At 42.0% G+C, this 23,600-nt stretch overlaps 1 non-coding gene across 1 annotated transcript; it reads left to right on the top strand.

The window, feature by feature from the left end:
- The first annotated feature begins 9,362 nt into the window (after positions 1 to 9,362).
- TRNAT-CGU lies at positions 9,363 to 9,434 on the top strand. The gene has a single exon. It is a non-coding gene; the product is annotated as a tRNA-Thr (tRNA).
- Positions 9,435 to 23,600: the final 14,166 nt, after the last annotated feature.

The raw sequence follows: 23,600 nt of genomic DNA, 5'->3' as shown, positions 1-23,600 counted from the left end.
TCTGCCCTTAGTGACAGAATTGAATGTTTTCAGAGCTGTCATCCCTGAGCCAAAACTAGGGCCATTGGACTCCCCTCCCTGGTCCAAACAACAGCAGTTGACAGGCTGGCCAAGGAAGGCTGAAATATGCATCTGCTCCCATTCAGAGGCAGCATTTTTACACGCCAAGAGTGGGAGGGCTTCAGCCGGAGCCTCGCCTCAGCAAATTCCTCAGACTGTGCTCCCTGGCTCCGTCAGCCAAATGCTCATTAGGCTGGAGGTTCTGGCTGATACGGTCCCCAACCTGGCTCCGGTTCCTTACCAGCACCTGCTAGCTGTCCCGAAAGCAGAGCCAGACACTCGGGGAGCAGGCGGCCTCAGAGTGGGTATATGCAAGAAATGATTTTTTTTTATAATGGCATTTATTAAGCGCTTACTATGAGCAAAGCACTGTTCTAAGCACTGGGGAGGTTACAAGGTGATCAGGTTGTCCCAAAGGGGGCTCACAGTCTTCATCCTCATTTTACAGATGAGGTAACTGAGGCACAGAGAAGTTAAGTGGCTTCAAATCCTGGCTCTGTCACTTGTCAGCTGTGTGACTTTGGGCAAGTCACTTAACTTCTCTGGGCCTCAGTTACCTCATCTGTAAATAATAATAATAATAATAATAATGATGGCATTTATTAAGCGCTTACTATGTGCAAAGCACTGTTCTAAGCGCTGGGGAGGTTACAAGGTGATCAGGTTGTCCCACAGGGGGCTCACAGTCTTCATCCCCATTTTACAGATGAGGTAACTGAGGCATAGAGAAGTGAAGTGACTTGCCCAAAGTCACACAGCTGATAATTGGCGGAGCCGGGATTTAAACCCATGACCTCTGACTCCAAAGCCTGGGCTCTTTCCACTGAGCCACGCTGCTTCTCACGCTGCTGTGAGTCCCCCATGGGACAAGGTGATCACCTTGTAACTTCCCCAGTGCTTAGTACAGTGCTTTGCACATAGTAAGTGCTTAATAAATGCCATTATTATCATTATTATTACTAAGTACTTGGGAGAGTGCAATAGTTCTGACAGGCATATCCCCTGACCTCAAGAAGTTAAAAAGGAACATAGTTACTCTAGTGGCCGTAAGTGCTCTACATGCAGTAAGCGCTCAATAAATACGATTGAATGGTTTAAATCCATGATGTTGGAGGTTTATCTTGCTTCCACAATCCCCATAATTTCTTCTCAAATCCAGGTAGGCAATCAATTGCCATTCCCCAGTTGGTAGTTGGGGAAGCCATGTGGCCTAGCGGATAGAGCACTGGCCTGGGAGTTAGAAGGACCTGGCTCTAATCCCTGCTCTGCCACTTGTCTGCTGTGTGACCTCAAGCATGTCAGTGCACTTCTCTGTGCCTCAGTTGCCTCATCTTTACAATGGGGATTAAGACTGTATACTCATGTAGGACATGGACTGTGTCCATCCTGAGTAGTTTGTGTCTACCCCAGTACTTAGTACAGTGCCTGGCACATAGTAAGTGCTCAACAAATACCACTACAAAATCAATCACACGTATTGAGCACTTACTATTTGCAGAGGACTGCATTAAGCTCTTGGGAGAGTAAAATATAGCAACATAACAGACACATTCCCCACCCTCAACAAGCTTACAGTCTAAAGTCATTGATACTCCTTTTCCTGTTCAGTTTTCCCTCTTCAAATAATCCTGGTGAGGGTAGAGATTTCCAGGGTCCCAGGACCTATAGATAACCTCCTGCTCTGCACAGATGATTCGGAGGAAAGCAGAGATATTTTGGGATAGGCCATTGATCCGAGGCCATTTGGGTGCCAAACCTAGGTACTGGATTTCTGAATTTACAATTCCTTCCTCAACATATCCAACCTTTCTTGAATTCTTCTAGAATAATGATAATAATATAATAATGATAGTATTTGTTACGCACTTACTATGTTCCAAGTACCGTACTGTGCACTGGGATGAATAGAAGCAAATCAGGTTGAACACAGTCCCAGTCCCCCTTGGGACTCACAGTCTCAATCCCCATTTGACAGATGAGGTAACTGAGGTACCGAGAAGTGAAGCGACTTGCCCAAGATCACACAACAGACATGTGGCGGGGTAGGGATTAGAACCCATGACCTTCTGAATCCCAGGCCGGGGCTCTATCCACTGCACCATGCTCCTTCTAGCTTTCCTTTCTTTCTACATGGGTACTAGTTATTCTCTTTGTAAATACTTTTGTTCATCTCCCCATTATAGTGTAAGCCCTTTGTGGACAAGGAACATGTCATTCATTTTTGTTTTACTTGGTACAATATATTGCACTTAATGCCCAGTCAACATGTATTATCACGACTACTACCACCAACTATCATCTGTTCCCCATACTTCCCTTCCAAAGAAACCATTTTCCCACACCCCACTCTATCTCTAAATGTGTGTGTAAATATTCACCAAGCACAGTGGAGGAAACCCTGTGAATTACCATCACTACTTTAATGTGCCCATGAAAAGACACTTGTAAATGTAAATAAAGTCTACTGGTCCAGAAACATAGCTATCATTAACATCGATGCTATTTATTCGGCATGTACTGCTTGCAGAGCGCTGTATTAATCATTTGGGAGAGTACAATACAACAGAGTTGGTAGACACATTCTCTTCCCTCCATGAGCTTACTGTCTAGAGATATCTAGGAGTTGTACTTCCCAAGCGCTTAGTACAGTGCTCTGCACACAGTAAGCGCTCAATAAATACGATTGATTGATTGATTGATTGCGTGTGACTTTCATGGGAGCAATTTCACCTGCACTTTCAAAATCGTTCCATCTTGCCACTGATAGTAGCAAGAAAAATTAAATGAATTAAATTAAATTGAATTAAAAAGAATGATCAGAAAAATACACTTACTGGATGTTTGTGATAGATTGAATATGGCCCAGCTTACAGTAGATATAATAATAATAATAACAATAATGGCATTTGTTAAGTGCTTATTATGTGCAAAGCACTGTTCTAAGCACTGGGGAGGATACAAGGTGATCAGGTTGTCCCACGGGGGGCTCACAGTCAATCGCCATTTTGCACATGAGGTAACAGGCACAGAGAAGTTAAGTGACTTGCCCAAGGTCACACAGCTGACAACTGATGGAGCCAGGATTTGAACCCATGACCTCTGACTCCCAAGCCAGTGCTCTTTCCACTGAGCCACACTGTTGCTTGTAGAACTAACCAGAATTTACCAGCATCATTGGTGAACATGAAGCACTTTGGCAGCAGAGAAAGTACAGGTGACCTGACTTCTAATCCTGGCTCCACCCCTTGCTTGCTGTGTGACCATGGGCAAGTCACTTAACTTCCCCGTGCCTCAGTTTCCTCATCCATAAAATGGGGGTTCAAAACCCATTCTCCCTCCCACTTAGCCTGTGAGCTGTACGTGGGATGGTGACTGTGTCCAACCTGATTATCTTGGATCTACCGCAGTGCTGAATGCAGTGCTTGGTACATAATAGCACTTAACGTAATATCGTATAACAAATAACACCAATTATAATTAGTAGAATGTCTCAAGAGACTTCTAATTGTCGTTTGGCCTTTTCTTGCATTTATAGCTACTCATGCTTTCGGGTTGCTTGAAAAAGGAGGGAAGCCAGCAGATACACAATCCATTAAAAGCGGAATTTAGAACGAATGTTTCTAAGTAATCAACACCAAGCTGGGCAAGATAATGTTTATCTGTATGTTGAAAGGGGCATTAAATTAACACAAAGCAAAGAAATCTCCTCATCAAATTCTATCTTTAATTACTACAACTACTACTACTCCTTGATTGCAGAGAATTAATCCCTTTTTATTTTGTTTTTATCTTAGATTTGTTTTAGGACAAGCAAATGTAGTGAATCAACTTTGTGTCAGTGTAAAGTACTGTTTTTCTTCATTAAAATACGAATGTACTTGCTCAGATACTAATTTTATTATGCTGTTTGTAGAGTTTGTTAGCCACTGGAACAATCCCTAGATTTCACAAGGAATTAGAGAATATTCTTCAGAAACAGGGAAAAGATTACTATTAATTGAAAATTAGGAGATTTTCAAACATGGAAAATGTTTGACTTGGAAAGCCATAGTAAGTAAAATTCTGGTATCTTAAGATATAAAAAGTTTTAAAAACATCTTCAAAATAGCTAAATAACCTCTAATTAAAATATGTTTGGAAATGTTCTATGGAAGTAAATAAATCTCTGTGAATAAAATAATTATAAGTATATTTTCCATTACTATCTCAAAATGGTCACTTTGGAAACTATTCTATAGCACCCTCGTATATATTTTAACATAATATTTTCCACATATTTGCTCTACTGCTACTCATTACCTTGATTTATGATCACAGCTAGGAGAATCAGACAAGCCAAAGACTTTTCCATATTAGTGAAGCTAAGTACGTAAAACCATTGGTAGAAGGGAAATGGATTTTCTCAGCCAGAGCAGTGAACAGCAAGTAATAGAAACACCGTGACCAACTGCGTAGAACACAGGCTTGGGAGTCAGGAGGTCATGGGTTCTAATCCTGCCCTGTCATTTGTCTGTGTGACCTTGGGCAAATCACTTCACTGGACCTCAGTTACTTCATTTATAAAATGGGGATTAAAGCTGTGGGCCCCGTGTTGTCTCCCCCTTCTAGACTGTGAGCCCGCTGTTGGGTAGGGGACCGTCTCTATATGTTGCCAACTTGTACTTCCCAAGCGCTTAGTACAGTGCCCTGTGCACAGTAAGTGCTCAATAAATACGATTGAATGAATGAATGAAATGTGGGACAGGGACTGTGTCCAACCTGAGTTGCCTGTGCACTTACTGAAGGCACATCTCTTCCAAGAAGCCTTCTCTAACGCCTCTCCTCTTCTCCCACTCCCTTCTGCATTCCTCTTACTTGCTCCTTCATTCATCCTTCCTTGCATCCCCCCAGCACATGTGTATGTCTATATATGTCTGTAATTTATTTATATAAATGACTGTCTCCCCTTCTAGACTGTGAGCTCATTGTGGGCAGGAAAGTGTCTGTTTGTTGTTACATTGTACTCTCTCAAGTGCTTAGTGCAGTGCTTTGCACACAATAAGCACTCAATAAATACTATTAAATGAATGTATGAATGAAACCACCCCAGTATTTAGAACAGTGCCTGGCACCTAGTAAGCGTCTAACAGTTGCCACGGTTATTAGAATGACTTCTCAGTTAACTCCCATTGTAAGGGTTGTCATCAAAAGTGCCTTCAGCTTCCAGCTGAACATTTATAAAGGGTAGCACAATTAAAATAAGTTATTATGAAATCGGGAATATTCTATAGAAAGTTGGTTTGGATGAAAAGGAACTTTTCTTAGTTTTAAAGTTACCGATTTTGAAATTGAATCTCTTAATCTTTCTCTTATATGTCTCCTACTTCTACTCCTTCCTATTTAGACTGTGAGCTCTATGTAGCAGAGGCACTGCCCACAACTTGATTATCTTGTATCTAACCCAGCATTCAGTACAATGCTTGACACATAGTAAGCTTTTAAATAGAGCATTCTTTTTTTACATATTAAGGATATATGTTCATTAATTTGACTGCAAAATGTCCATACAAATCATGTTTTCCATCGTAAAATGCTGAGGAATTCAATCATGGCTTCAATCAGGAGGTCAATATTCATTTAATCGTATTTCATTCAATCGCATTTACTGAGCACATACTGCATGCCAAGCACTGTACTAAGCACCTGGAAAGTACAATACAGCTATATAAAGAGAGACAATCCCTGCCCACAGTGACAACCCCTGGTCCTAAAGGATAGGAGTCCCATGGTACAGAGGGGAGAGAAGCTTCTTTAATCAATCAGTCATATTCAATGACTGCTTATTGTGTGCAGAGTAATTTATTTATTACTAAGTGCTTTATTTAGTACTAAGAGCTTGGGAGAGTACACTATAATAGAGTTCATTCATTCATTCATTCAATCGTATTTATTGAGCGCTTACTGTGTGCAGAGCACCGTACTAAGCACTTGGGAAGTACAAGTTGGCAACGTATAGAGATGGTCCCTACCCAACAGTGGGCTCACAGTCTAGAAGGGGGAGACAGACAACGAAACAAAACATATTAACAAAATAAAATAAATAAAATAGAGTTGGTAGACACACTTCCTACCCACAACAAGCTTTCAGTCTAGAGGTGTGGGGCAGCTTATGTCATTTCAAATGTAATGACTCCTGTTCAAAGGAAGGTATGTTGACAAAACCTTTAACAAGAATAGGTCAAAAGTCCAACTCTAATGAGCTAATCTTCATAATGAATATAGTTTGAATGACCTGCTACATGTCAGAACTATCCACTTTGTCGTAAATTACAGATGCATTTTCGATGTGAGAATACAGTGTCGGCCTGTGATACTCTAGCCTATTTTTATTTCCCCATGCCTCAAAAAACTCCAGTGGTGGCCCATCAACTTCTGTATCAAGCAAAAACTCCGCTCTATTGGCTTCAAAGCTCTCCATCACCTTGCCCCCTCCTAACTCACCTCCTTTCTCTCCTTCTCCATCCCAGCCCACACACTCCTCTCCTCTGGTGCTAACCTTCTCACTGTGCCTTGTTCTCTCCTGTCCCACCATCGACCCCTCGCCCACGTCCTGCCTCTGGCCTGGAATACCCTCCCTCCTCAAATCTGCCAAACAGTCACACTTACCCCCTTCAAAGCCCTACTGAAGGCTTACCTCTTCCAGGAGGCCTTCCCAGACTAAGCCCCGATTTTTTCTTCAGCTTCTCCCACCTCCATCACCCAAACTCTCTCCCTTTGTTCTACCCTTCTCCCTGTCCCACAGCAACTGTGTATATATGTACATATCTATAATTCTATTTATTTCTAATTAATGCCTGTGTAGTTGTTTTGATGTGCATATATCTATAATCAATTTATCTATATTGATGCTATTGATGCCTGTTTACTTTTTTGATGTCTGTCTCCCACCTTCTAGACTATGAGCCTGTTGTGGGCAGGGATTCTCTGTCTTTGTTGCTGAATGGTACTTTCCAAGCCCTTAGTACAAAGATCTGCCCAAGGTAAGTGTGAAATGCATATGATCAAATGAATGAATATATTTATGTTTCAGTTAGGCTCCCTTTACTTTTAATTAATGATTACTCAATCAAATTCATTAAATACTAACGGTGCACAGAGCACTGTACTAAGCACTGTGGAGCGCACTGCGCAACAGAGTTGGTAGACACATTCCCTGCTCACAAGGAGCTTATATAATATCAGGGAAGATAGACATAAAAATAAATTAAACATATGCATAAAAGTCCTATGGGGCTGTGGCTGAAGTAAATTTCAAGTGCTTAAAGGGTACAAATCTAAATTCATAGATGATACAGATGGAAGGGGGAGTAGTGGATTTGAAGGCTTAATCAGGGGAGGCCTTTTGGAAATGTAATTTTAATAAGGCTTGGAAAGTAGGAAGAGTGGTCGGCTGCTGTTTATGGCGTGGAGTTAGTTCCAAATCAGAGGAAGAACATGAGCAAGGGACGAGAGGCAACACAGACAAGATTGGAGAATAACAAGGAGTGAAGTATGCAGGCTGGGTTGTAGTAGCAAATTAGTGAGGCGAGGTAGGAGGGCACCGTGCTGATTAAATGATTTAAAGACAAGGGTAAAGAGTTTCTGTTTATGCAAAGGTGGATATAATAATAATGGTATTTGTTAAGCACTTACTATGTGCAAGCACTGTTCTAAGTGCTGATGAGCAACCACTGGAGGTTCTTTAGGAATGTAGAGATGTGGACTGTTTTGTTTTTTTTTTAGAAAAATGATCTAGGCAGCAGAATGCAGCATGATTTAATAATTGTGGCATTTGTTAAGCATTTGCTAAGTTCTAAGCACTTGGGTAGATACGAGATAATCAAGTCAGATACAGTCTGTGTTCCAAATAGGACTCACAATTCCCTGTTCCACATAGGACTAATAATCTAAGCAGATCGGGTATTTAATTTCTATTTTACAAATGAGGAAACTGAGGAAGAAAGACATTAAGCGGCTTCCCCAAGATATCACAGCAGGCAAGTGGCAGAGAGGGATTAGAGTCCAGATAGTCGGACTATTAGACTCATGCTTTTTCCACTACACTTTACTGCTTCTGATCTTAAGAGATAGGGATAATAAACACCTATTACCAGTCCCAGAAACTATAACGTTATTGAAAGCCGTTTCTATAACACCTAAGAAATTAATGATCCAGGAGCCTGTAGTTTTCACTTCAAATTATTCATTATGTGAGATTTTTATATGCCAGTCTTTCTTAAGGAAAATATCAAACCTTTTTTTTAATCCTTTCTATTATTCATTCTCCTCTCATTACTGTGATTAATCTTCTTCTGTTGATATTTTGCGTGGGGTTTATAAATGTCCCTGTGGGTAGCTCAACTGTTAAATAAACTAGGCCCTTAAATATTAGAATTTTATTTTATTTTTCATCATGTCTATTTTAAAATCACTTTATTATTCATGCTCACCTCATTACAGCGAGTGATTTTCTCATGTTGCTATTTTACACGGGGTTTAGAAAGGTCCCAGTCTGGATAATGCCCCAAAGTTTTTCAATCAAACTAAAAGTAAAAGCAGTTTTACTCTCTGCAGTCTTACCTGACTGCAGTCACTGCCGCAAAGTTCATGAGTGTTTCCTGTTCTTTGTTCTTCAGCATAGGTGATTACCTTAAACAGGGCTAAAAGCTTTAGTCCTAGCACATGAAAAGGTATCTTTCTTCAAGCTCTGTTAAACCAAGGTTGAATACAGTACCGTGGTGGTAGCCCTATATCATCTCTCTGTCTCTATACTCCTTGCATGGAGCTGACAGAGCACTCAGAAAAGCTCTTGGATGAAGGGTAGATGTTGCCTAGGCAACCATGAGCATTTGTGGTTCTGTGCAGAGCATGCTGGCTGTATCAATGGATGATATTTATTGTGCACTTACTGTATGCAGAGCACTGTACTAAGTACACGGGAAACTACAATTCAGTTGGCAGACCTGACACCTGCCTACATAGAGCTTATAGTCTAGTGAATGCAATCTATCCTGCCTGGTTAATTCATAGCCTCCAGTGGAATAGACTGGCAGTCACTTGTTCTAGCAGCACTTTGTTCAAGAGTGGGAGAGGTCATCCCCTCTCAGGATCACACCTGGAGAGTTTCCAGTACGTTACCAGCCTTGGCTAAGGTAAGGATATGCACACTCCATTCCCAGCTTGGGCAGTCACTAGCTAATGGACACATTAGTGTTGCAATTTGCACTAATGTAGCAATTCGCTACATGTCAAAACTCACCTGAGCTAGGCAACACTGGTGTGCAGGCGCGGTGGCCAAGTGGTAAGGCGTCAGTCTCGTAAACCGAAGATCACGGGTTCGAACCCCGTCCGTGCCTGATGTGCAAATTGTCTAAATGGGCAAATTTTTAGGATCATTTCGCATTTGTTACACCACAGGAATGGAAAGAAATCCCTGTATGGGGTTTCCCCCTGGGTATTTCCCCCCTTCTGAGGCCAAAATGAGCAGTCCTTTTGGCAGGCCTTTTTTTTTTAAGCGCTTAGTACAGTGCTCTGCACACAGTAAGCGCTCAGTAAATATGATTGATTGATTGGTGTGGGAGGGAGTTGAGGGCAGGGACTTAAGTTTACTGCATGTAAACCACTTCCGTATTTTTACCAAGAAAAATCTAGGGATACACTACCAGAATGATTGCAGTTGGAGGTGGGGTGTTATGGGAGAGATGTGGCCATGGAGTTGCTATGGGTCAGAAACAACTCGACAGCATAAGACAAGACTAGGAGGGGTTGGAGTTGTTGTCTACATTAATCCTATAAGTACTAGTAGTACTACTAGTAATGGTAATAGTAGTAAATGGTTTCTATTGAGTATCCCCTGAAGTTTTGCTCTGTACTAAGCACTTTGGATGGTGTAATGTTCCATAATTGCAAAGACTGTGTCCTCTACTTGGGCTCTAACTGCCATATTGCAGGACCACTGGGGAACAGCTCCAAATTCCATTTGGAGAACCTGACTAGATATCTTGGGACAGGTCAATGAGTAGAGACAGATCTAAGTTGAGAAAGCCCAGCCATCAATCAGTCACTCCCTCTCATTCAGTACCGTAAACTATTGATATATGACGTGACCATGAAACTTGTGGTGGGATCGGGTTTCCCCCTTATGTACAGGGCAGAGGATAAAAGTATTGATCCTCTATCTTGCCTGCTGACCAAAAAGGAGATGTGCATATCCTTAAACTCGGCCATTTCTCCTATCTAAAACTGATTTAAATGCCCTTCCCTCCACTAGACTGTAAGCTTCACATTACCAACTCTGTTGTACTCTCACAAATGCTAACTACAGTGCTCGCATATACTAAGAGCTCAATAAATACGATGGATGGATGGATGGATAGACAGATGGATGGCTTACTTTCTGGATAGCAGCTGATGAAGTCATCAACAGAAAACCTCCGGTATGCTGCTTTTCAAGTGGTGCCACATTTCTAAAATAAATAAAATAAACTGTGGTATTTGTTAAGCGCTTACTGTGTGCCAGTACAAATAGTCCCTGTCCCACATGGGGCTCCCAGTCTAAATCCCCATTTTCCAGATGAGGTAACTGATGCCCAGAGAAGAGAAGGGACTTTTTTTTTAATGGCATTTATTAAGCACTTACTATGTGCAAAGTGCTGTTCTAAGCGCTGAGGAGATTACACAGTGATCAGGTTGTCCCACAGGGGGCTCACAATCTTAATCCCCATTTTACAGATGAGAGAACTGAGGCCCAGAGAAGTGAAGTGACTTGCTCAAAGTCACACAGCTGAAAATTGGCAGAGCCGGGACTTGTTCAAGGTCAAACAGCACACAAGTGGCAGAGCCGGAATTAGAACCCAGGACCTTCCGACTTCCAGGCCTGTGCTGCTTCTACCCTGGAGGAGGAGGTGGAGAGCAGAGGGAATCACGTTCATACAGATGCTGCCACTCCTCTTGCTGTGACAGACAATCTGAGTCTCTTGGGATGCACGGTTTGGCTGCATTCTCTCTATTTCATGGGCACATCATCATCATCATCATCATCAATCATATTTATTGAGCGCTTACTGTGTGCAGAGCACTGTACTAAGTGCTTGGGAAGTACAAGTTGGCAACATATAGAGACAGTCCCTACCCAACAGTGGGCTCACAGTCTAAAAGGAGGAGACAGAGAACAAAACCAAACATACTAACAAAATAAAATAAATAGAATAGATATGTACAAGTAAAATAAATAAATAAATAAATAAATAAATAGAGTAACAAATATGTACAAACATATATACATATATACAGGTGCTGTGGGGAAGGGAAGGAGGTAAGATGGGGGGGATGGAGAGGGGGACGAGCAGGAGAGGAAGGAAGGGGCTCAGTCTGGGAAGGCCTCCTGGAGGAGGTGAGCTCTCAGTAGGGCCTTGAAGGGAGGAAGACAGCTAGCTTGGAGGATGGGCAGAGGGAGGGCATTCCAGGCCCGGGGGATGACGTGGGCCGGGGGTGGATGGCGGGACAGGTGAGAACGAGGTACGGTGAGGAGATTAGCGGCAGAGGAGCGGAGGGTGCGGGGTGGGCTGGAGAAGGAGAGAAGGGAGGTGAGGTAGGAGGGGGCGAGGTGATGGGCACAGGAACTAAGTTCTCAGATCTCCCCAACAGCTGGAAGAAGGGTGCCCTCCTCACCCCACAAGCCTGGTTGCATAGAGGAGATGTGTATATTGGAGAGTATGAGGAGGAAGAGTGAAGAGTTGAGTGTTCATTCTAGTCAACACAATGAGCCAGCCTGCTTTCCAGCATCACCTCTGCTTGAACAGATATATGTTGCCAGCTTGTACATCCCAAGCGCTTAGTACAGTGCTCTGCACACAGTAAGCGCTCAATAAATGCAATTGATTGATTGATTGATTGATTCTGGCTGGAAACAATTAAGGAGTCCTCCCTACAGCCAATGTGTGTGGAGATGCCATATCTACCAAATCAAATGTACATTCCCAAGCACTTAGTAGAGTACTCTGTAATAGTGAGAGTTCAATAAATATCACTAATTAACAGATCTAACAGGAATAAACATCTGTCCACTTACCAATTGCAAGAATTCCAATGGATATTGATTTTAGGAGCTGTATTTCCCCCATTAATCCTCATGCTTTTTAGCTACTTTTAAAAACTTACATAAGAGAAATGGAGAAAAATATAAAGAAATCCCACAGAAATATATCATGACTCCAGAAATGGAAAATGATCTTGAATTCCTCTTACTCTTAAAGGAATGTATGGAGAAAAAGCTCATTACCTTTCTTGTGTCTCCGTTTTCTCTTTGATGTGCAATAAAAAAAGAATGCCTAATTCTAAAATATAAAGGCGCCAGATTGTTGTCACTCTTCATCCTGCAAATCTGATTCCCCCTTAGACTACTAAGACTGCTGAAGCCTTTTGAAGTAAGGAAATCCTTCGGCGTGATATTTTAGCAGTGGTAATTAAGACGTAGTGTGGCAAATCAAAAGAGATGTGTTACCTAGTATCTAAATTTCCTTCCTAAAAAAAAAATAAAAAAAAGAAAGAAAGCTGCTGGGAGTCTTGATGATAAATCAATTGGTTCTGCCTTTCAGTAAGAAAAGACCTGCAACTTGTTATATTACAACTCAATCCCATCTTGTATCTAAGATCCATTTTTCTCTCTCTTCATGGTTTATGATCTTTGAATTTCTTTTTCTTAAAACTAATTTTTCTTACTTGAAAGTGAGGAATGCTATAGTTTGGCATGGGGAGGGGTGGGGGGTGGTGGAATCTCATCATTTGTCTTCTCAGGGAAGCGAATGGAAGCATTTCTTGCCCAGTTCTGCTCCCCAAGCTAGAGTTTTGTCGTAAATTTAAAACAGGTTGTGTTTTTGAAGTTCTGTTCAAACAGGGCAGGCAAAATGTAATAAATAGGGTTTTATTAGGACAAATTGCTAAATAATGACCCTGATTCTCCCATCTGTGGATAAAAACCACAGCACATGTGAAACTGGAAAGGGCCTGTGGTATGATCGCAGCAAACCAAACACTGGGGTCCCAAAGACTTTCCTCAAAGAAGGATCCTGGATATTGTCCAGAGGAAAGGTGGCCAGTGAGCATTAGGACCATTTGAACTGAAATCTCAGATGTCTGAGCACTTCAGTGAAGCTATCTACGATGGGATTAATATAGCCCTGCCTTAAATGTCTGCCCAATTCATTCTCCTCCTCCTGACCTCTCAATCCTTTCTGCTACTCTGTTCCATTGTTCTTATCCGAACCAGGGTGAGCATAAAGAAATGTGAGGTTAAGGAATTAGCTTTAGGAGTTTTGACTATGGGGAAAGAAATCATAGAGCATGGGACTGGGAGGGAGAAGGATCTGGGTTCTAATCCCAGCTCCGCCACATGTCTGCTGCGTGACCTTGGGCCAGTCGTTTCACTTCTCTGGGCCTCAGTTACCTCATCTGTAAAATGGGGACTAAGAGTGTGAGCCCCATGTAGGACTGGAACTGTGGCCAACCTGATTAACTTGTATCTACCCCAGTGCTTAGAACAGCGCTTGGCATTTAACAATTACTATAATAAGAGTTATTATTACTAAATGACTTAAGGAACTACTTTTTTTTTACTCCTTTACAGGACACCTGTTTCTCTAGCTTGGCAACTTCGTTTCCTACCTCCATCCCCAAACCTTCTAATCTGCTGCTCCCACTAATGTAATTCCCTACAAGCCTTGTGGCCCATTGACTATCATCCGTCATAGCATGACAAAGTGGATAGAGCACGGGTCTACGAGTCAGACAGTCATGGGTTCTAATCCCAGCTCCACAACTTGTCTGCTGCATGACCTTGGGCAAGTCACTTCATTTCCCTGGGCCTTACTTTCCTCATCTGTAAAATGGGGATTGAGACTGGGTGCCCCACGTAATAGTAATAATAGTAATTATGGTATTTGTTAAGCGCTTACTATGTGCAAAGCACTGCTCTAAGCATTGGGGAGGTTACAAGGTGATCAGGTTGTCCCACGGGGGCTCACAATTTTAATCCCCATTTTACAGATGAGGTAACTGAGGCACGGAGAAGTGACTTACCCAAAGTCACACAGCTGACAGTTGGCAGAGCCAGAATTTGAACCCATGACCTCTGACACCAAAGCCCGTGCTCTTTCCACTGAGCCATGCTGAGAGACCGTGTCCAACTCAATTTGCTTCTGTCCACCCCTGCACTTAGTACAGTGCCCGGCACACGATAAGCACTTAAAAAATACCAGAGTCATTATTAATGTTATTGAGTGCTTATTGTGTTCAGAGAACCATGCTAAGTGCTTGGGAGAGAACAGTACAATAAAGTTGGTAAACACTCTCCCTGCTTACAAATTTACAGTTAAGAGGGGGAGACAAGCATTGATATAAATAAATCATTTACACTATATAATTTATAGATATGTATATATGTTCTGTGGGCTACAACCCAGCCTGCTCACTTCTTTCCTCTAGTGCTAACCTTCTCACTGTGCTTCGATCTCATCTGTCTTGCCACCGATCCCTAGCCTGGAACACCCTCCCTCCTCCAATCTGACAAGCACTTCCCCGCTTCAAAGTCTTACTGAGGGCAAATCTCCTCTAGGAAGAATTCCCAGACTGAGCCCAACTTTTCCTCATCTCCCACTCCCTTCTGCATCACCCTAACCTGCTCCCTTTGGTCTGCACCCCTTCCCAGCCCCAAAGCACTTACAAATATAGCTGTAATTTATTTATTTGTAGTGATGTCTGTCTCCCTGACTCCAGCCTGTGAGCTCACTGCAGGCAGGGAATGTCACTGTTTATTGTTGTATTTTACTTTCCCAAGTGCTTCGTACAGTGCTCTGCACACAGTAAGTACTCAGTAAATATGAACGAATGAATCAATCAATCAATCAAATGCTCCAAGGTCACAGATCCAAGTATATAGAGGATGCAGAAGGGACAGGGAGATGGGGAAAATAGGGCTTAAACAGGGAAGACCTCTTGAAGGAGATGTGCCCTTTAGGTTTGAAAGTGGGGAAAAATGCTGATTTATTTATTTTACTTGTACATATGTCTATTTATTTTATTTTGTTAATATGTTTCGTTTTGTTCTCTGTCTCCCCCTTCTAGACTATGAGCCCACTGTTGGGTAGGGACTGTCTCTATATGTTGCCAACTTGTACTTCCCAAGTGCTTAGTACAGTGCTCTGCACACAGTAAGCGCTCAATAAATACGATTGATTGATTGATTGGTGCATATGGAGGGGGGATGGAGTCCCAGGCTAGAGGGGAAAAAGGGGTCAACATTGAAATAGACTAGCCCTTCTAGCTCTCCAGTCTGAGACTCTACAGCCTTACCACACAACTTCCTGGCCCACTGCCACCATCCACATCTCTCCACCGCTACCGTTACATAGCGGCTGCTAGTCTCTAAAAAGTTTGGGAGAAACAGGAATCCAGACCTTTAGAAGGGCTCTTTATCAGCACCAAGCACCAACAGGATATGCCCCAGCTATCCAGGATGGAGAAATCAATTTAATCATTGGCTCTTGCCAGCCACACAGGGCAGTTAGTCTGGAAATCTTTGAATTGGCAAAACACACTCAGACATTACTTGATGAAATATTTAATGTGGCAGATCCGATTCCCACATACCGATTGTGCTTACGCATCGTAAAATGAAATGTAAATTTGAAAAATTACCCAGTTAATTTGATCAATGTAGGCCATCAAACTGGATAATTAAGGTTCTTGATGATTTTAGGGCAAATGTGAATATGCACATATAAATACGAGTGATTGGGCCACATAAACATATCTATGTTCAGCTGGGTTATGTTTACATAGGCATACATAATCAGGGAAATGGAAAGAAGAAGGACAGGATAAAGGAAGCTACTGAAGTGGCTGGTACCAGTGGAGATTAACCTAAGAAGACTTTTAAGAATAGATTAAATTTGAATCAATCATATTCATTGAGGGTTGACTATGTGCAGAGCACTGTACTAGGTGATTGAGAGAGTGCAATACAACAGAATTAGCAAACAGGTTCCCTGCCCATAAGGAGCTTACAGTCTAGACAGGGAGACAGACACTGATATGAATAAATAGGTTATTCATCATCAGTTATTTTTAAAAAAAGTACAAAAGTGCTGTGGGGTTGGGAGTGGGGTGAATATCAAATGTCCAAAGGACACAAATCCAAGTGCGTAGACATGCGGAAGGGAGAGGAAGCTGGGGAAAAGAAGGCTTAATTAAGAAAGGTGTCATAGAGAAGCTGTGACCTTAACAGTGCCTTGAAGGTGGAAAGAGTGGTGGCCTAGAATATATTAAGTTGCAGGCTGGGGAAGGGCATAGGAGAGGCATTGGCAGCAAGATAAACACGATTTGTAGACTGGTAGAGAGGATTTAGGGTGTATGATCCAGGCAGGGGAAGTGAAAACGAGGACCAGCTTAAAGGGAGGAAAGGGTGGCCTAGGGGAAAGCAAATAGATTTGTCTTATCAGAATGGGGGATATGAACTGGAGTGTAGTAAGACATTAGCAGGAAGTGTTATATCAATACTAAAGTCAAAGATGAAAAGTCTTTTGCCAATGACTATTTCCTCCATTTCAAGCGGAAACTTCTGATCATCCACTTCAAAACTGTCCTCCAGTTTTCTGGAGTAGTAGTGAGAATAATATAAAGTGCTTACTGTGTGCAGAACACAGTACTAAGCATTGGGAAAGACTAAACAGAGGGAAATTAGACACTGTCCCTGCCCCAAGGGGAGCACATAATCTAAGACTTGAAGTCGGGGAGAGGGGATTGGAGATAGACCCATTAGGCATAATGAATCAATAAAACATTGCAACAGCAAAAAAGACAAAGACAAATACACAAACTCTAAACGTGCATCAGCAGAGGGCTGTGGATAAAGGAGAATTACAGGCTCTTCAAAGCTCAGAGTCCAAGGCAAACCCAGAGTCACAGTGACTGCTGCAGAATCTGGCAGTCTTCCCAGGGTTTTGTGCAGGACTTGGCTGTGGATGCTTTTCCACCACAATGGTGGTAGACAGGATGGTTTGGAGTCTCCTAAATAGCGAGGAGGAGAGCCAGTGTCAGTACATAGGATGGCATCACAGCTGTCTGCTGCCTTTATCCATGAACCCCCAGAAATCTCTAACAGTGACTCACTCTCATCGTTTTCATGTTGACATATTGCTTATGCCTTCCCCTCCACTTGAAACTCCCTTTCTCTTAGCATTCTCAAGATACTCCCCAGACACAAAGCATTCTCCAAAGCCCACCTCCTCCAGGAAGCATTCCCTATTTGAATTCCAGCACCATCCCAACATCGCATCAATTATTCAGTCATATTTATTGAGAGCTTATGGTTTGCAAAACGTTGCACTAAGTGCTTGGGAGAGTACTATGTAGGAGTTTGGTAGACGTGCTCCCTGCCCACACAGAGCTTACAGTGTAGCGGGGGAGACGGACCCTAAGATAAGTCATGGCTGTGTTCATAATAATAATAATAATAATTGTGGCATTTGTTAAGCACTTAATATGTGCAAAGCACTGTTCTGAGCACTGGGGGGGATACAAGGTGATCAGGTTGTCCCAAGTGGGGTTCACAGTCTTCATCCCCATTTTACAGATGAGGTAACTGAGGCTCAGAGAAGTTGACTTGCCCAAGGTCACACAGCAGACATGTGGTGGAGCCAGGATTAGAACCCATGACCTTGACTCCCAAGCCTGTGCTCTGTCCACTGAGTCACGCTGTCCCTGGGACTCAGGGTGGGGTGATTAAAGAGTACAAACCCAAGTGAAAGGGTGACATAGAAAGAAGAGGGAGTAGGGGGAATGAGGGCTTAGTTGGGGAAGCACACTTGAAAGAGATATCATTTCACTAAGGCTTCAAAGGTGAGGAGAATCATGATTTGTCAGATTTGAAGGAGGAGGGACTCCCAGGCTAGAAGGAGGATGTACATGAGGTGTCAGCCATGAGATAGGTAGATGGGATCAAGATATAGTGAGTAATTTGGCATTAGAGGAGCAAAATTAGATTATAACTGTAGTAGGAAATCAGTGAGGTAAGATAGGAGGGGGTAAGGTGACTCCTTACCATTGGAGTTTCTGTTTGACACAGAGATCATGGAGTTTCAAGCCAGATCTGATTTATATTTATTTTATTTGATGATGATGATGGTATTTGTTAAGCACTTACTATGTGCCAAGGACTGTTCTAAGCACTGGGGTGGATATATGTTTATCAGGTTGTCCCACGTGGAGCTCACAGTCTCAATCCCCATTTTACAGACAAGGTAACTGAGGCACAGAGAAGTTAAGTGACGTACCCAAAGTCACACAGCTGAAAAGTGGAGCTGGGATTAGAACCCATGACCTCTGACTCCCAAGCCTATGCTCTTTCTACTAAGCCACGCTGTTTCTTAGTTGTGTGTATGTGTGTGAGAGTGAGAGTGAGAAAGAGAGAGAGAGAGAGCAGGTTTGAATAGAGTCTGCTATATGAAGGACCAACAGTAGGTCAGAGCATCTCATGAATGGCAGTAGACCCTAGAGGACCATTGGAATTGAATGTATCCCATAAATTCCAGCTATAAAACCAAATGTACTCAATAATTCCAGCCTCAAGGTCTGTGAGGCATCCATGTTCAAAAGCTCTTGAATATTTCATGTAGGATTTCTAGAGAAAGGATTTGGCATTTACATATTATCCTTAATTAGGGTAAAAATATATAGAAATAATTACTGAAGATCTCTAGCTTATAATACTTAGAGAGAACACCTAAATGGTTATCAATGTATGCATTATTATGGGTATTTCTTCATCTATAATATACATAATTTAACAATTCAAAAAAGGAATTATACTGGAGTAGAAGAAAAATTTCCGTTTTCTTCCCCTATCTATCAATCGATATTATTTATTAAGAGTACTCTATGCAGAGCACTGTACTAAATGTTTTGGAGAGTAAAATAGATATAGGAGATATAATCACCCCTACAGGGAGATTTTCATCTAGCCGGGGAGACAGACATATAATATTTATGTGTAGGAGAAAAAGCACTTTAGTAGCAGAATATGCAAATTGCCATACACAAGACTGCAATAGGAAGATATGGGTACAGAAGGGCAACGGTGAATGCCAACTTGCTGAGATAATAGTTGGAATGATATAACAGGATTAAGGAAAAAAATTAATTGGGAAAACTTCTCATCTGAGGTGAAATTTCTGAAAGGTTTTCAAGAGTGAGAGAGTTGTAGTGAGGTAGATCTGAAGAGTTCTGGGCTGGAATAAGGGTCAGAGATGGGGCCTGTTTGTAATGACACACAGGGAGAATGGGAAAAATGGGAGAGAGAAAGGTCAGGATGTAGTAGAAGAGAGAGGATGGGCTAACACAGGCCAAAGATATCCTTTGGTCAGAAGAATATGCTAAGCTTTCTCTGAATTCTTTCAGAATGGGTCCAAAATTATTTTGGCAGGAAATGTAGCCATGGGTACATTTAAGGGGGTGATTGTCTTGTAGGACCATTCATTCATTCATTCAATCGTGTTTATTGAGCGCTTACTGAGTGCAGAGCACTGTACTAAGTGCTTGGGAAGTACAAGTCGGCAACATATAGAGACAGTCCCTACGCAACAACGGGCTTCTGTTCTATCGTACTGTACTCACCAAGTGCTTAGTAGAATGCTCTGCACAGAGTAAGTGCTCAATAAATTCGATTGAATGAAGGTTACCTGGCAAAACATTTCTGTGGCACCTTCAAAGTATCAAAAGCAATCAGATGAGGGCTACTGCATTAGAAAGTTCTTCAGTTGCTGACTGGGAATGATGTGATGTCTTCCTTGTTGTGAGCAGGGAACGTGTCTACCAACTCTGTTACATTGTACTCTCCCAAGTTCTCAGTATAATGCTCTGAACACAAGCAGTAAACAAAGATTAATAATAATAATATTTATTAAGTGCTATGTGACAGACACTGTACTAAGCGCTGGGGTGGATACAAGCAAATCAGGTTGGATACAGTCCCTGTCCCATGAGGAACTCACAATTTTAGTCCCCATTTTGAAGATGAGGGAACTGAGGCACAGAGAAGTGAAGTGACTTGCCCAAGGTCACACGGCAGACAAGTGGAGGAGCTGGAATTAGAATCCCTAACCTTCTGATTCCCAGGCCCATGCTGTATCCACTAGGCCTCACTCACTGATGTGTTAAGCGTGGCAGATACCCTGGGAATTCTGATCAGTGCAGAATTTTGCTTTTAAATGCCTGCAACTGTATAATCAGCTGCTTATCAATGAATCAATAATATTTCAATATTTACTGTATGTCCCCAGGATTTATTCATTTTGACTACTCAAATGGTAAATTTTTATAATTTTTTTAGCTACTTGAGTATAAGTTGCTCATGGCTAGGGAGTGTGTCATTACATTATTCTGTAGCTCTGAAGTTCCTAGAAGAGTACATGGCACCTGAGCACCAACAGTTTGGCTACCACTAGTACTAGTAGTACTACTGTTACTATTACTACTACTATATAGCACTGTACTAAGTGCTTAGGACAGTACAATAGATTTATGCGCATGATCCCTGCCCTAAAGGAGCTTCTTTGAAGCACTTCTGAAATCACATATCCTCTAGAAAGCCCTTTCTGATTACTCTCTCATCTTCCCACTCTATTTCTCCCCCTACTACCACTTCAGCATCTATGTCACACTTAAACATTAGGGTACTCATGTTCTCCCACCTCCTTCCTGAAAGCACTTATGAGTCAGGGAAGTAAATAGGAAATGACTAAGTACAGTACCTATTTATAGATATATAAGATGATGCTCTTAACACCCCCTTCTCTACTGAATAATAACAATAATTATGGTATTTGTTAAGCACTTACTCTGTGCCAAGCACTGTTCTAAGCACTGGGTTAGACACAAGGTAATCAGGTTGTCCCACGTGGGGCTCACCGTCTTGATCCCCATTTTACAGATGAGGTAACTGAGGCACAGAGAAGTTAAGTGGCTTGCCCAAGGTCACACAGCAGGTAAACAGTGGAGTCGGGATTAGAACTCACATCCTCTGATTCCCAAGCCCGTACTCTTTCCAATCAATCAATCAATCATATTTATTGAGCGCTTACTGTGTGCAGAGCACTGTACTAAGTGCTTGGGGAGTACAAGCTGGCAACATATAGAGACAGTCCCTACCCAACAGTGGGCTCACAGTCTAAAAGGGGGAGACAGGGAACAAAACCAAACATACTGACAAAATAAAATAAATAGAATAGATATGTACAAGTAAAACAAATAAATAGAGTAATAAATATGTACAAACATATATATATATAAGCCATGCTGCTTAACTCAACTGAACTCAACTCACTCTCTCCTTTACCTTTTCACCCATCTCACACCACTAACCAACACCCCTGGATCCCCTCTACTGTGTGTTTCCTTTGATCCTAATGCACAAACTGTGGAGTGCTGCTGGCAGAAATCCAGATATCAGTCACTCATACATACTGAGCACTTACTGTGTGCAGAGCACTGTACTAAGTGCTTAGGAGAGGACAATATAACAGACACATTCCCTGCCCTCAACGAACCTACAGTATAGAGAGGGAAATACACGTTAATATAAATAAATAAAATTACAGGTGCATACATAAATAGATATCCCCCCTTTAATGGCAATGTCCACTATATCTAACCTCTCCACCTAAGCTGATCTTGGCTCACTATGTGCCGACTCGACTACTTTCATCTCTCTCATAGTCAAACCTTTGCTCACTCATCCCTTATACCTGCAACTCCCTCCTTCTTCATATCAGACTAACATGCTCCCTATCTTCAAAGCCTTACTAAAATCATACAGTGTCCAGGACACCCTCCCTGATTAATCTCTCCGTTCCCTACATTACACACCTCCTTTCTGTGTAGCCCACATAGTTGCTACTCAGCTATCCCACCCATATAGCACTTAAGTACAAATCCTTACATTCTGCCATTTCCCCAATCTATTTATTTTAATGTCTGTCCCCTCCACTTCTTTATAAACTCCTTATGGGAAGGGATTATGTCTGCCTACTTTCTCCTAAACACCTAATAGAGTAATCTGTACACTGCAAGTGCTCAATAAATACCACTGATTGAATGATAACTACAGTCTCCTCTCAGGTCTCACTGCCTCCATCCTATCCCATCTATCCAGTGGACCAATGAAGCAATTTCATGGCAAAAAACCCATACCCACAGACCGAACTATTTCCAGATCTATCAAGCTAAATAGAAACAAAACAATGTTACCGAAATCATCTTTTAACAGCTAGAAAATGAGGCCGTTAAAGTTGGTCCTTTAAAAATATTGTGATCCATTATCTTCATTTCAACTATTACGCAGTTCTCCTGGTAAAACTAGGTTCATTTTGCAAGCAGGAGTATACACAAAGATGATGAGGATAATCCGAACTCCAAACCACTTTCACCTGAAATAAACCCATCCTTTAGCCTGCTCTGCCATCTCATATTTCCCCTTCCTTTCAGTATATGCCCACATGGATGTCCCACCGGCATTTGAAACACAATCTGTTTAAATTTCAACGCCTCATATTCCCTCCCAAATCCACCCCTTTGTACTTTTCCCATTACAATCGACAACACCAACAAGCCCTATCTGGGACGCCTAAGGAATGGTCCCTCACTCCTCACAGTCTTGCAGCTGTTACATTCTTCAGCCTGTTGCTAAATCCTATTGGTTTTCCTGACCTTCAGCATTTCCCTGATTTTCCTCTTCCTCTCCATCCAAATAGCCACCACCTTGTTCCAGGCAATTATTAGATGACAGCTGGACTATTGTATCAGCCTCCTCGCTGACTTCTATGCCTCCAATCTCTCCACCATTTAGTTCGCATTTCACTCTGATCATTTTTCTAAACTCCAACCCTTTCCACATCCCAACCTGCTCTTCTGTGTGTTATCTGTTTATTCTCCTGAGGACTTAATGCACATCTCATTTTCAACTAACCTCTTTAATTTTCTATTTATCCTTCCCAAACATCTATCAACAAAAGTAGTGCTGTTTCTTTTCTATTTGTGAATAGCTCGTGTCTGTCAGTCTCATCTTGAGGTCAGAACTGAGGTCTCTTACTCATTTCTACTCCCCCAAGTTCTTAGAACAGTGTTCTGCAATCAGGAGAAGCTTGGTAAATACTATTGAGACTGGGTTAGGCAGATCATTTGCACATGTAGGTACAGGCTCTGAGGGGCAGAAGAATTAGGTAAAACGTAGATTGAAATGCTGTGGATTAAACCTCATGGTTGGTGAAACAACCACAGAATAGTGGGGATTGTAATCAGATTATGACAGTAATAATAATAATAATGAAGGCAGTTGTTTTATAAGTGCTTTATGAGTCAAGCACTGTTCAAAGCTCTGGGGTAGATACATAGTTAATCAGGTTGGACACCATCCTTATCCTACATGGGGCTCACAGTCTTAATCCCTGTAAAATGAGACCCACCCACCCCAC

This window comes from Tachyglossus aculeatus, chromosome 1 (genome assembly GCF_015852505.1).
Source record: "Tachyglossus aculeatus isolate mTacAcu1 chromosome 1, mTacAcu1.pri, whole genome shotgun sequence".
NCBI lineage: Eukaryota > Metazoa > Chordata > Mammalia > Monotremata > Tachyglossidae > Tachyglossus > Tachyglossus aculeatus.
Note: the sequence above shows the minus strand (reverse complement) of the source record. Positions and strands in the feature narration are given on the sequence as shown.